Source organism: Passer domesticus, chromosome W (genome assembly GCF_036417665.1).
Source record: "Passer domesticus isolate bPasDom1 chromosome W, bPasDom1.hap1, whole genome shotgun sequence".
Classification (NCBI taxonomy): Eukaryota; Metazoa; Chordata; class Aves; order Passeriformes; family Passeridae; genus Passer; species Passer domesticus.
Window position 1 is genome coordinate 9,591,391 of NC_087511.1, and position 15,350 is coordinate 9,606,740.

Here is a 15,350-nt window from a genome sequence, read left to right on the forward strand (position 1 = left end):
CGCAAGAACCTCTTGCCCCTGGCTCGGGTTTTCTCCGCAAGAGCTTTATTTTACCTTTTATTAAAACTTTTTCTGTTTCCAACACTACCTCAGAAGTCATCCTGCTAATTTTATGCCATTCGAGGTAGCTGGGCTATCTCGGCTGTGATGAGTTCTCTGAGAGCTCATAAGACCTGGCTCGAGGAGAAACCTATCACTTGGCGACCGAACTGGTGATTTCTCATATTGAGAGACATAGTTTGGGAATTTTTGATTTGCCCTCGATCAAAATAGGACATTTTTTCCTTGGTCTTGCGTTTTGGGGAGTGAAGGCCTGCAACTGGGTTTTTGTGGCACCAAAGAAAAAAAAAACGCAGTTTACAGAGGATCTGAGGCCGTTAGAGGGGGCCACACAGATCAAAGCCTTATAGCCGGTGGCAGGAGGCTGAAAACCCGGATGGGCTGGAAAACGTACAGTGAAAGTCTAAAGACCTCTTTGGAGAGAGCTGCTATTGGCTGAGCTAAGACTGCCGAACACCACTGCATTTCCAGACCTGGGGAGTTCAGACCAAGGACATTAGCTGCTCTGAAAACCATCTTTTGGTGAGTAAGAATATGGGGAACAAGTTATCTGTAGCAGAGCAGGATCTTTATTTTTACTTGAACTACAAATTAGAAATGCAAGATGCAAAATTTGAGAAGAAACAGCTTAAAAAACGCATCAGATGGGTTTTCACAGAATTCCCGACCATAAATATGTATGAGACGCTTACTCTAAAGTTCTGGGATGCTGTGGGACTAAGATTATACAGTTTGGAAAAGAATAAGAAGTCCAGCCTAAAACTACATCCACTATTTTGGACAGTGTTACAATTTGTAACATTGGAGAGTGAAAAGCAAGCTAGAGACAGCCACAAAATACCTCAGAGCATAGCGAGCCGACCGCAGGGTGCAGCAGAAAAAAAGGAGGGTGGACAGAGATTCCGAGACCCCAACCCTGTCCCCAACTCACCCTGAAGGACACCAACCCTGGGAGGGCGGGCAGAAGACGGCGTGGCCAGCTGCTCCCCATCTGCCCCCCCCCCCTCCCCCTCTGCCAGGAGGGAAACAGACTGGCCCTGGCCAGACCAGTCTGCAACCCGTCTCTCCTAACCTTTCCCCTCGGTTTCTTCTTAAAAGTAACCTCAGACGCTCTAAATCAGTGAATTTTGGCAGTACAATTGAAAAAAGCCGAGCTGAATCCATGCACTGTGAGGACAATAGCCCATGCGGCCGACGTCATGTTTCAGAGCTGCCAAGATCTGCCCTTCGTGGGCATATTCCATCCTCCTCTGACTCACAGAATTCGCTTCCCGATTCGTCGTTAAGCTCCTGCCCATCAGACGTGGGACACTCCCCTTTTGTGGGCCGAGCCCGGTCTGCCTCCCTGCCCCTACTCCCCGCCCACACCCCAGGACGGCACACCCTGACCCTGCCTACTGTGGGAAGCAGATGTGACCTCCTGGAAGTTACACCCCACCCGCCCCCCCAAAATGGCAGCAGCCATATTGGGAGAAGCCCTGATCCCGAACAGGAGATATTCATACTCCCCCTGGGGCAGCCCCTCTAAATCTGATGATGAGTTTTATACATGAGAAGGCACAGATACCTGGCAGAGATTAAGAACGGACGCAGTCCAGGACTGATGTGAAAAATGTGTATTTTATGATTGGATTTTCACAAGTATTAAAATGAATATTGTATGTGTTATGTTAGAAAGTTATGCTGTATTAATTTTCTTAAGTAGTGTATTAAATATAGTTTTAGGTTATAACATAATGTTAAAATAGAAACTATGCTATGTAAGATATTTGTTTAAGAAAGGACTCGCACCAGATACAAGCCACAGGACACCTAAATCTTTCAGAGAAAGGGAATTTATTGCTCCCTTATCAGCAGAAAACTAACTTCTTCCCACCTCACTCAGACAGGAAGACGGCATGAGGATTAAGAGGAAGAAGTTGACAGTGACCAGACAGAATCCTGTGTTTGAATAGAATTTATGCATCATGGATGAGATGTATGAATATGCAACAGGCGATTGTTTTTAAGGGTTAATCCTCTGTTAACGGGTGTCATTTCTCAGGCTTGTGTTGCCCAGAAAAAGGTACCCAGACGTCCGTATCTCTTTGTTTTTATTGTCTCATATTGTCCTAATCTCAATTGTTCAAATTTTATTACTTTAATTATATTACTATTCTTATAACCATTTTATTACTATTAAACTTTTAAAATTTTAAAAACAAGTGATTGGCGTTTTTCACAACTGAGAATGGGACACTGCCTCTAAGATATCCGTGTTTCCAGTCTGATATAATGTCAGGGGTGGGGGATGACCACAGTGGGAACAAATAAGCTTTGCAGAAATAAAAGAAATTTGCAAAGCAGCAAGATCGTATGGAAGAGAGTCAGCATATTTCCGAGGTTTACTACAAGCTACTTTTTCAGCCAATGTATCCACCCCTCATGACCTAAGACAGCTTTGTACAACTTTGCTGTCTCCAGCAGAGTACTCTGTGGGAACTGACATGGAAGTGTTTACTAAACAACCTTTTAAGAGGTTATGCAAGAACTCCGGCCACTGCAAATATAACTCTAGATCAGCTTGCTGGGAAAGGAGCCTACATAGATCCACAAAGACAGACAAGGGCTCTTAATAGACCAGTCCTTCAGGATATTAAGGAAGCAGCAAGGTCTGCCCTGTTCCAAGTGCCTGCCAGGAATAAACCAGAATTAGACTTCACAGAAATTAAACAAGGGATGGATGAGTCATACATTAAGTTTTTGGGCCACTTAAAATTGGCATTGGATAAGCAAATTCCCATAGATTGTGCCAGACAAGAGGTATTAAAACAGCTTGCAATCTCTAATGTAAATCCAAGCTGCAGAAAAATATTACGTGCATTGCCACAAGACTCTGAGCCCACCCTAACACAGCTAGTGGATGCTTGCAATCACCTGGGTACCCCTGAACATGCAGCAGCCATGCAGGCAGAGGTGCTAGCTAATGCCATCACAACTGCACAGGAAAACACCCTAAAGCAGCAGGAAAAAGCCGTAGAAATGCAAACACAAACCCTAGCAGAAGCTTTAACAGCATTTAAAGGGGCAATTGAAAACAAACAGATTCCAAAGGATACATGCTATTCCTGTGGTCAAAAAGGGCATTATGAGAGAGAATGTCCTAAACTACGAAGGAGGCCACCTCCAAAAAACAGTGGATACAGAGGTCCCTGTCAAAATACTGACAGTTTTTGCCCAGCACAGAGTTGTCCATGCCATCTGCCAGGAAACTTGCAGTTGAGCACGGTTCAGTGGCGTGCAAGGACACAAGAACCACTGTACCACAGGCGAGAAACCACCAAGTACAGAACTACAGCAGATCTTTGCAGGACTACCGAGCACAATGTTCCCAGGTACCGGATTGGAGCTGTCTACAGCCCAGCCAGTGATGCTAACAAATGCCATTGCTCACACAATATCCACAGGGCAGCTGGGCCCTGAACCACAACCACGTCAGTTCTTAATAGTGGGAGTGAACAGATCTTGTGCAGAAGGTTTCTATATCATTCCAGCTATGTTATCTGTCACCTGTTCACAGGAAATCACTGTATTAGCTTTATGTCCAGACCCTCCATGCTTTTTACCCAAAGGACTAATCATAGCGCAAGCTTTTCTCCTACCAGAGTCATGGAGCAACACATCCCTCATCTCTTGGACCAGGCACATCAGCCATGGGTGGCCTCAACTCACCGAAGTTCTGAAGCATCTCAAGGAAACCATCACCCTTGTTGGCCTGATCGATACTGGAGCTGACGCCACTCTGATATCAAAATTGAAATGGCCACAGGACGGGACCATCATATTCACACTGGACCAACTGGCAGGTATTGGTGGTCACTGTGAAAGCTTTCCAAGCTCGCACTCTGTCACATTTGAGGGACCTGAAGGTCGTGTTGCCACCACAAAACCATTCATAGTTGGAGCAGATATAGTGCTTTGGGGAAGAGACATTTTCTTGTCTTGGCGAATGCCCCAAGTGTGAGGACATGAGGCTTGACTCCATTTTCATCAGAAGGCTGATTTATTGTTATATATTATACTAAAATACTACATTAAAATTATACTAAAAGAACAGAGAGAGAAGAAGAAGAAGAAGAAGATCAGAAGGTTACAAAGACAAGAATAGAATAGGAATGCATAACAAAAGCCTGTGACTGCTCACAGCCTTGGCACAGGTGGCTGTGATTGGTCACTAATTGAAAACAATCCACATGGACCAATGAAAGATGCACCTGTTGCATTCCACAGCAGCAGATAGTTATTGTTTACATTTCTTTCCTGAGGCTCTCAGCTCCTCAGGACAGGAAAAATCCTAGCAGAGGATTTTTCATAAGATATCATAGCTACAACATTTTCTCTCAATGGAGTCTGAGAATAGAAACCAATTTTTAACAGGGGCTGTTGATGGACATAACACTCTAAAACTCACATGGACATCTAATACACCTGTCTGGATCAGCCAATGGCTCTTACCAGAAGAGAAACTTACTTTATTAGAGCAATTGGTACAGGAACAATTAAATAAAGGTCACCTAACTCCAACTACCAACCCCTGGAATACTCCAGTTTTTGTAATCAAAAAGCCAAACAGTGGGAAATGGAGGTTATTGCAGGATCTCAAAGGTTAACAAAGTGATTCAAGAAATGGGTTCTTTACAACCAGGTTTACCTTCTCCCCTTATGATTCCAAAGGATTGGAAGTTAACTGTTATTGATTTAAAAGACTGTTTTTTCAATACTCCTTTGCATCCAGACAACGCACCACTATTTGCCTTTTCCATCCCATCAATAAATCAGCAGGCCCCTTTTAAAAATACCATTGGCTCATACTTCCTCAAGGTATGCACAATTCTCTGAGCATATGCCAATGGTATGTAGCAAAAGTACTTTCCTCAGTTCATGTACAATACCCAAATTCCCTCATCTTGCATTATATGGATGATATTTTGGTAGCAGCAAAGGACCAGGCATCAATGCAGGAGACAACAGATCAGGTCATCTCAGCAGTGGAGAAAGCAGGACTCAGTAGCGAAAGAAAAAATACAGACACTTCCTCCCTGGAAATATTTAGGATACAGGATCACAGAACAAACGGTAACTCCGCAGCCACTCCAACTAAAGAGAAATCAAAAAAAAACTGAATGAAGTGCAGCAGCTGGTAGGGAATCTGAACTGGCTTTGTCCACTGCTAGACATTTCAAACCAGGACCTAGAACCTCTGTCTGATCTATTGAAGGGAGACACAGCTTTAAACTCACCACGAGAATTCAACAAAGAAGCCCAAAATGCTTTAGATAAAGTGATGCGAGCCATCTAATCACACCAGGCTCACTGATATAATCCTAACTTGTCTTTTTTGTTTGCAGTTTTAGGGGAGAGTCCACAGCTTCACGGTTTAATATTCCTGTGGAATCTAGAGAAGAAGGACCATCTGATAATCTTAGAGTGGGTTTTCCTATCTCGTCAGCTGGGTAAAACTATAAAAACTTGCCCTGAAATTATGTTACAACTGATTATAAAGGCTAGATCCCAAATGTTTTTCCTTTCAGGAAAGGATTTTGCAGAAATCTTTCTGCCTGTCACATCCATCTATTTGGAATGGTTAATTCAAAATTCAGAGGTTATGCAATTTGCCCTAGAAAATTTTACAGGGAAAATATCAGTCAATTGTCCAAAACATGAGCTACTAAATTCATCTTTAAAATTAATTCATAAGCCCTTAAGAAGTCATGCACTCCTAGATGCAATCACATTTTTTACAGACGGTTCAGGGAAGTAAAAAAAATCTGTGATTGCTTGGCAAAATCCAGAGACCAAAAATGGGAATCGGATATTGAAGAAGTAGATGGTTCTTCATAAATAATAAAGTTAACAGCACTTGTGTGGATCTTTTCAAAATTCACGTTTCCTTTTCATTTAGTAATGGATTCATTCTATGTTGCAGGTGTAGTGGAGAGAGCAGAAGGATCTCTGCTAAAGGAGGTTTCCAATTACCAGCTATATGGTTTGCTTAAAAAATTAATCTTACTTCATTCTATTCAACAGAAACCTTACTTCATAATACACATTCGTTCACATTCTGTGCTTTCAAGTTTCCTAGCAGAAGGAAATGCCATGGCTGATTTTTTAACCATGTCAATACAGAATACACTTCCCAATGTTATCGAACAAGCCAGAATGAGCCATGCTTTCAATCATCAAAATGCACCTGCCTTAGTAAGAATGTTTAACATCTCTCAGAACCAGGCTAAAGTGATTGTTCAATCATGTCCAGATTGCCAAAAATTAGCCATACCAGTAATAGCAACAGGGGTTAACCCTCGAGGCTTAAATAGCCTGCAGATATGGCAAACTGACATAACTCAATATCAGTCATTTGCATGGTTCAAAAATATACACTTATCAATAGATACATTCTCAGGAGCAATTTTCACTTCCGCACATCAAGGAGAAAAGAGTAGAGATGTTATTAAACATTTCTTACAAGCATTTGCATCCCTAGGTATTCCTCAAGAAGTTAAAACGGACAACGGACCAGCCTACGTATCTAACAAACTGCAGGAGTTTTTCAAAATCTGGGGTATCAAACACACCACAAATATTCCACATTCTTCCACAGGCAAATCTATTGTAGAAAGAGCACATAGATCTTTGAAAATGATCCTTGAAAGGCAAAAGGGAGGGAGGGAGGGACAGAAGTGCTGTCTATCATAAAGAGGCTGAATAAAGCTATATATGGTTTTAATTTCTTAAATAATTCTTTTATAAAGTGGGTACCACTGATTTTCAGACATTTCACCAATACCAGTCAAGTGAAACTCAAGGAAAGGCCACCAGTCTTCATAAAGGATCCAGAGATAGGACAAATTTCAAGACCCCATCCTCTTGTGACATGGGGGAGGGGGTTTGCATGCATTTCTACAAATGCAGGTCTTTGATGGGTCCCTGCAAAAAATGTCAAGCCACAGGTACAGCTGATCCAAGAGCAGCAGAAGACGCCAGAAGAACACACAAATAACTGAGCGACAGCTGACCATGTTCAAACATGAAGATATTTCTTAAAGCAGAGACTCTGTTTTCTAAGTTTGCACTAGTTAAAATTGTTTAAAAAATAGTTTTGCACTGAAAAAGGTTCTGTAAGTTATTGCTGTTGTGTTAAAAAGTTATTAACCTACCTCTGAATCATATGTTAAAAATGCTTTAAAGTTCTATATGTTCAAATCATATATAGCCAGAAACTTGAGGCTTGCCTGGGAAAACACTTCACCAAATTTAAGATAGAATAGTTTACAAGCAATAAAAATTATAACCAAATTTAAAAATTATTAGCATAACTACAAGTTGTCGACAAGGGTGAGACTTTTTCAGATCATGTTCCTTTCTCCTCTTTCCTTTTTATACATATAGAAAGGGTGACATGTAGGAATGTGCCCCCTGTTGATGGAGTGACTAAATTATTCTTTGTCTGCTTTAAAAGGCAAAAAGCCCAGAAGTTTCTCTCATCAATTTGGTAAAAAGACACGTCATAGGACCTTTGGGACTTCACCTCAAACCTGGGGCTGCCCAATTGGTCAGAGGCCAAAAGGTCCCACCTAGGTAATTGACTAGAAAAAGAAGAGAACAAAGGAATTCATTGCTTTTGTAGAGTGTTTCAGCAGGAACAAGAACTGCTTGCCCCGGCTCAGTTTTTTCTGTAAAACCTTTGCTATTTTGCCTTTTATTAACACTTTTTTCTATTTCCAACACTACCTCAGAAGTCATCCTGCTAATTTTATGCCATTTGGCATAGCTGGGCTATCTCAGGTGTGATAAGTTCTCTGAGAGCTCATAAGACCTGGCTTGAGGAGAAACCTATCACAAGAATCCTCAAAAGAGCTGGCTGATGTCATTGCAAGGCCTCTCTTGAGGATTTTTGAATGGTCTTGTGAATCTGGAGAGGTTCCAGTTGACTGAAAACTGATGAATATTGTCCTGATTTAAAAAAAAAAACAAACAAGAAGGATGACCCTGGAAACTACGAACTTTTTAGTCTCACTTTGGTGCCTGGTAAGGTTATGGAGAAGATTATTCTGGAAGTTATTTAAAACCACTTGAAAGACAATGCAGTCATTGGTCACAGCCAGCATGGCTTCATGAGGGAAAGTCCTGCTTGTCAAATCTCATTTCCTTTTATGGCAAGGTAACCCACCTTGTTGGTCAAGGAAAGCCACCTGATGTAATCTTTTTGGACTTCAGCACAGCTTTAAATAGTCTCATAGTATCCTTCTGGGCAAAATATCCAGCCCACAGCTGGATAAACACATCATGCGATGGACGAGCAACTAGCTCATGGGTCAGGCCCAAAGGGTTCTAGTGAATGGGGTGAAATCAGACTGGCAAAGGTATGCTAAGCAAGTTTGCAGATGATACAAAATTGGGAGGTCTTGACTCCGTCAAAGGCAGAGAGGCCCTGCAGAAAGACCTTGATAAATTAGAGGGCTGGGCAATCACCAGCCATATGAGGTTTAACAAGGGCAAGCGCCGGATTCTGCATCTGGGACAGGGCAACCCTGGATGTCTGTGGAGACTAGGAAACAAGATGCTGGAAAGCAGCCCCACAGAAAGGACCTGGGTGTCTCTTGGGAGGAAAGGGTTAAAACTGGAATATTCAGCAAGGAGGGGAAAAATTGCACTAAAAGTAACCTTGAAAACTCTACTTATGCCTAGTGTTGTTTGTCCTCTGCCTGTTTTGAGAAGTAGAATTCCTGTGTAGAGATAACACACTCTCACAGACATGCTTGAGCCTCCTGCTGGGAGAGAGAGAGAGATCATAAAAGCACAGCCTTGTGATTAACTGTGCATGCCCAAAGCCTTTTGATATATTGGAGGCAGCAGCTGCCCCACCCTTCCCCCCCCCCCCCCCCCCCGTACACCAGAACGAACTAAGCCTAAGAGAACCAGTGTCCCCATGTATCTCTGCTGCCCAATGTTGTTAGTGAGGTAATGAAATAAAGTTGTTTTGATGGTCACCTTGGCTACCTGTATGTGTCAATTCACACAGGGTCCTCTTTGATGGCAAGTTGAATATAAGTCAACAGTGTGCCCTGGAAGCCAAGAGGGCCAACCATTTCCATTGTCCAACCATCAAGCACAGCATTGCCAGCCAGTCAACAGAGGGGATTGCCCTGCTCTGCTCTGCACTGGGGTGGCCTCACCTTGAGTCCTGGGGGAAGTTTTGGGTGCCACAATATAAGAAAGATATTAAACTATTTGAAAACATCCAAAGGAGGGCTATGAAGATGGTGAAGGGCCTAGGAGGTTAAGCCATATGAGGAGTGGCTGAGGTCACTTGGTCTGTTCAGACTGAAGGAAACCTCATTGCATTCTACAGCTTCCTTGTGAGGGGAAGAGGAGGGGCAGACACTGATCTCTTCTCTGGTGCACAGTGACAGGACCTGAGGGAATGACTTGAAGTTGTGTCAGGGGAGGTTTAGGTTGGATATTAAGAAAAGGTTCTTCACCCAGAGGGTGGATGAGCACTGGAACAGGCTCCGCAGGGATGTGGTCACAGCACCAAGCCTGACTGAGTTCAAGAAGCATTTGGACAACACTTTCAGGCACATGGTGGGATTCTTGGGGCTATCCTGTGCAGAGCAAGGAGCTGGATTTTAATGATCCTTGTGGGTCCCTTCTAACTTAGGTTGTTCTATGATTTTATGATGGGGGAGAGAGTTTCATGCGATAAGGGATGAGAAAGGTGAAAGCAACTTGAGAGAGTAGAGACACAAGGGAGATGAGAGACAAGGAGGGGCAAGAGAATTGCAATGTGAGGCAAGAAGTATGGGGGGATGAGAGGTGGGACATGAGAAATGTGACAAGAGACAAAATATGAGACATGCCATGAGAGTCAAGAGGAAATGGGAGAAAGAAGAAAAGGGGAGGCGAGTGATGAGAAGGGAGACAGAGTCAAGCGGTTAGAAGCTAGAGATGAGAGCTGCAACAGGAAACCAGATGAGGGACAAGCCGACAGAGGCAGAAGAGAGAAGAGATGAGGAGAGGAAGACCAGGCAAGACAGGTGAGAGAGACCGGATCATATAGGAGCAGTGAGATGAGAGAAATGAGAGACCTGGCAAGATGAGAACGAGTGAGCAGCTGTGTGGTGTTAAGCTTCCTACTGCGGTTAAATCACAATAGCCCTTTTTGGTGCCTGTATTGGGTTTACATGGCAAGTGGGAGGGCTGAGGGGTGGGAGGGCTGTGGGACAGAGATGGGGATGGGGACAGGGGAGGGGGCTTCTGTGAGAAGAAATCAGGAGCTGGCCCCATGCTTGAGAGAGTCAGTTTTAGGAAGTTTGTGACACTTCTGTGATAGCATCTGACATCTGCTGGAGGAACATCACCGCAAGGTACAAACAATCCAGGAGGTTCTTGGAAAGCATTGACAATAACTTTGATACAGGTGATAGAAGAGCCAATGAGGAATGGTGTGCTGTTGGACCTTATACTGACTAACAAGGAAGGTCTGGTTGGAGATGTGAAGGTTGGGAGCAGTCTTGGCTACAGTGACCATGAGATCATGGAATTCAGTATCTTGTGAAGAGGAAGCAGGATAATGAGTAAGATCACAACACTGGACTATAGGAGAGCTAAGTTTGGCCCCTTCAGGGACCTTCTTGGAAGAATCCCACAGGAATATGCCCTAGAGGAAAGAGGGGTACAAGAGAACTGGTCAATATTCAAGAACCACTTCCTCCAGGCTCAATAATGGTGCATTGCCATGGGCAAGAAATTGAGCAAAAGAGGCAGGAGACCTGCACAGATGAACAAGGAACTGTTAAAACTCAGACATAAGCAGGAGATACATGAGGTGGAAGCAGGGACAGGCCACCTGGGATGAATATAGGGATGTTGTCAGAGTATGCAGAGATGCAACAAGGAAGGCCAAGGCCCATGTAGAATTAAATCTGGTTAAGGATGGCATTCTTAACAAGAAAGGCTTCTTTAAATGCATCAATAACAAAAGGAAGACCAGGGAAAATGTGAGCTCGCAACTGAATGGAACAGGGACCCTCCGCAACAGAAGTTGCAGAGAAGGCTGAGATACTGAACTCCTTTGCTTCAGTCTTCACTGCCAAGGCCAATCCTCAGGAATTCCTGACCCAGGAGACCAGGGAGAAGGTCAGGAGAAAGGAAAACTTTCCCTTGGTCGAGAAGGATTGGGTTAGAGACCATTTAGTCAAACTTGACATCCACAAGTCCATGGGCCCTGATAGAACGCACTTATGAGTGCTGAGGGAGCTGGTGGACATCATTGCTAGGCCACTCATAATCATCTTTGAAAGGTTGTGGAGATCAGGAGAGGTGCCTGAAGACTGGAAGAAAGCAAATGTCATCCCAGTTTTCAAAAAGGGCAAGAGAGAGGACACAGGGAGCTACAGCCTGACCTCAATCTCTGGCAAGATGATGGAACAGCTCATCCTGGAGGCTACCTCTAAGCACATGGAAGACAAGAAGGTTATCAGGAATAGTCAACATGGATTTAAACAAGGGGCCATCCTGCTTAACCAACCTGATTGCTTTATACGATGGGACAACTGGCTGAATAGATGTGAGGAAAGGGGTGGATATTGTCTACCTGGGCTTCAGCAAGGCTTTTGACACTGTCTCTCATGAGATCCTCATAGGCAATCTCAGGAAACATGGTCTGGATGAGTATATGGTGAGGTGGATTGAGAATTGGCTGAATGGCAGGTCTCAGAGGGTTGTGATCAGTGGCCCAGAGTCTAGTTGGAGCCCTATAACTAGTGGTGTCCCCCAAGGGTCAATACTGGGTCTAGTATTGTTTAACTCATTCATCAATTACTTGGATGAGGGGATAGATGCTTCCTCAGCAAGTTTGTTGATGATACAAAACCGGGAGAAGTAGCCAACACCCCAGAGCTATGCAGACATTCAGAAGAATCTTGACAGGCTGGAGGGGTGGGCAGAATGGAACTTTTGAAATTCAGCAAAGGCAAGTGTAGGGTCCTGCACCTGGGGAGGAGTAACCCCATGCACATTTTGATAACAGCAATGATGATGCACCTGGGTTGGCAAACGGCCATGACATTGCTGCTGTTTCTGTGCTGCTGTACTGGACAGGCAGGAACTCTAGTGTGAACTTGAGTCAAAGGGATCTGTGGATGAGTCCACGTGGGAGCAGAGATCCACCTGCAGCCTGTGAAGGACCCCACCCTGGAGCAGGTGGATGACCAAAGTAGGCTGCGACCCTGTGGGAAGCCTGCACTGGAGCAGGCTGCTTGGCAGGACCTATGGACTCATGGGAGACGCATGCTGAAGCAGTTTGTTCCTAAAGGAACAGTGACAGACACTTTGTAAATGCACACAGGAAAGTATAAAGATCATAAGTTAGGTCTTGCACTAATTGTCATCTCCTTCAACTGTGTACATCTCCTTCAAGTGTACATCTCAGAGCTGTAAAGTTCTGACAGGCATATAGTAGCATGCATCTTTTTCCTCTGAACCAATTTATAAAGAAAGACAGATTTGACTAAAGTCAATATACATAAATCAAACTTCTTGTAAAAAAACTGCATTGTCTCAAATGAGCCATAGTCTATCATCCCTCTTTATGATCAGAAAACAACTTGAGTCAAGTTAATTAATCTGAATTTCTTAAATGCTTCTTCTACAGGAGGAAGCAAGTCTTTTAAAGCATGCTTATCTGAAAAAGGTCCCCAATGTGAGGGAGGAATATGAATAGAAGAACAGGGTTAAAATATACAAAGTAATCTTCTTGCACTATCTTTAGGATTTACCTTTCCATGGTGATACAATTCCAGCTATTAAATAATGAGACAATCTCTACAATGGAGAAAGGTGAATTGTACTAAAAATGCAATACAGTTTCAATACATCACACCAAATCTAGGCTGTAGCGCTAAAAAGAATGATACAATCAATGTGTTTTCAAAATGAAGTTTAAAACTTCATTTCTTGCATTGTTTCATAATGTTAAAGGTCACTGTGAATTGAAGGTAAAGATGAAGACATTGACATGTGAATCCCAAAATTTTTCTTGGAGACTGTTCCACACTAAAGGACTTTAATCATCAACTTAGTATCTGTGGGGAAATGACTGGGGGTAAAATTAGAGAAAACTTGGAAGTTATATTCATATTCTAACAGAAGTTATAACAGTAAGGAAATTCTAGGGTGAAATGCAGTTGCTACTCCCAGGATGAAATGTGGTTGGCATGCCTGAAACCTATTCCACAGTAGTTCCCCACACAACACATCTCACAAGCTTAAGCACACGCTAAGAAGGATGAAAAGGAGGGTGGACTGGAGTAAAGACACTTGGCCAGGCTCTGTTGCAATCCCTGCAGGAATGAGAACTTGTATAGGCATTGTTCTGTCTCTGCCAGTAATTAGGAATGAGATGTTCAACAGATTGTCTACAGGCATATATCTGAAATTATAACAGCAGTTATGCAATCTTAACCTCCCCTGGTGCAACTTAAGGAAGTTTCCTCTTTTCCTATCTGTCCTGGGTTGACTATATGATGCTTTTATCCCCAATCGTCTTGTTGTGTTTATACTGAATAATAAGTTTTACACCTTTAAGACTATCTTCCAGACAGTTTGTTTTCAGACTGCTCTCACTCCTCCACATTCCTGCTCCTGGACTGTGTTGTCTGCGGATGGACAGACAGCCGGACAGAGCTCCTTTTTCCCTTTTTTTTGCTTTTAGTTAGTTTTAGCTAGCTGAGGCAAAGAAGTTCCCTGGACTGTGATTTTTTCCTTTTTTCTTGGACCTGTTCAAGCCTGCTCTGGACTGAACACCCAGAAGAGCACCGGCAGCTCCACCTGTGACCCCCCTGGCCAGGCCTGGGCCGTGGTGTTTCCAGCACCAGAGAGACTGATCAAAGACTGAGTGAGACGAGCTGCAACCGGGGGAGGGGACTGTTCTGAGTTTGCTTTTTTTTTCTGAGCAGTGAGAAGTTTTATTGTTTAATATTGTTTGGGATCTATTGTTTAATAAACAGGTTTCTTTCCACTTTTTCTCCAAGGAGATATTTTCTCCCGAACAGGATGGAGGAGGGAGGGGCAATTGAATCTGCTTTTGTAGAGAAGCCCTTTGGGGGTTATCTCCCAAACTTGCCCTAAACCAGGACAAATACAGTTAGTGGCGCCCAACGCGTGGCTTGAGAAAGTGGAAAAAAACCCTTTATTAATTGCAGGTTGGTTGTGCTTGCTGTGTAATAGGTTAAAGTACCCAGTAGCCATGTTGTTTGAATTTGTAATGTCTCTTGGGGAGGCCTTTATGTGGCTCTGGTCTCTAGACCTTTTTGAGGTTTCAATACCTTTCTGGTCACTAGGATTATTGTCCCTATCACGTAGTTTTTGCGGTAAAGGGGCACGGATTGGATTAGCTATTGTGCTGGCCTTGGTGATAATGATTTATAGAGCGTTTACAAAGATTCTGGCATCTGTTTACAATATGTATGGTTTATGGTTTCTTTGTCCTACCCTGCATCCCAGTTCTAGCAGTATGTTTTGGGAATTTATTAGTAATTGCACCCAGCTGGTTAGAGGAGGAGCAGGGAATGAGGCTTTCCAGCCTTTCCTTTCCTTCTTCTCCTTTGAATCTGTTACGTCACTTTTGGAGAATATTCAGTTTCCCCTGAATGTTAAAGAGACCATCTTTCTGGTATTTAATCTGGTAAGCTTCCTCTATATGGTCTGCAGCTTCTCTAGAATGAGGGCTGAGATGTCTAGAAGAGCTGATGAGACTCCTGACCCAGAAGTAGACCCACGTGTGGAGAATCCTGAGTGGTGTGGAGAATGGGAAAATATGGGCCAAATCCTGAAAGAATTCTCTGACCCTACAGTCTGGGACTTTCCCCATGAACAAATTCAGAACCCAGCTGAGGTGGGGAAATATCTGAAAGAGAAATATCATGATGACCCTAAGGAGAAAAGGATCATTGCAGTGAGCTGGGCCCTGGCATATGCTTATCGCACACTGCTAGATACTCTAGGGCAGCAGACCGAGGAAGGGGGGCAGGGAGATACATCAAGAGCTATCCCAGTCACTCAGGCTGCAGCCAACACCCCAGGCTCAAAGCCAGCAGCTAAACCACATAGTGAGCCTAAGCCAGCAGTTAAACCAGACAATAAACCTCAACCAATGGCTGTTGCTACTAGCACTAGAAGTGGGAAGTGCACAGACAAGACCGATCGACCAGTGGATGATGATGATGATGATGATGCAGAAGGACCCTCAA

General features: G+C 43.5%; 1 protein-coding gene and 1 long non-coding RNA gene across 6 annotated transcripts in view; one reads left to right on the forward strand and one right to left on the reverse strand.

Moving 5' to 3' along the window:
* LOC135289144 (transcription factor RFX3-like) overlaps nt 1-15,350 on the reverse strand; it is a 193,757-nt gene that overhangs the window by 156,514 nt on the left and 21,893 nt on the right. The gene's annotated exons all lie outside the window — the stretch shown is intronic.
* On the forward strand, nt 410-6,748 carry LOC135289119 (uncharacterized). 2 transcript variants are annotated; one of them, XR_010351917.1, is made up of 3 exons: nt 410-582; nt 1,946-2,125; nt 3,705-6,748. It is a non-coding gene; the product is annotated as an uncharacterized LOC135289119 (long non-coding RNA). The 2 variants fall into 2 exon arrangements; XR_010351916.1 differs by lacking the exon at nt 1,946-2,125 and having other exon boundaries at nt 423-582; nt 3,705-3,905; nt 5,448-6,748.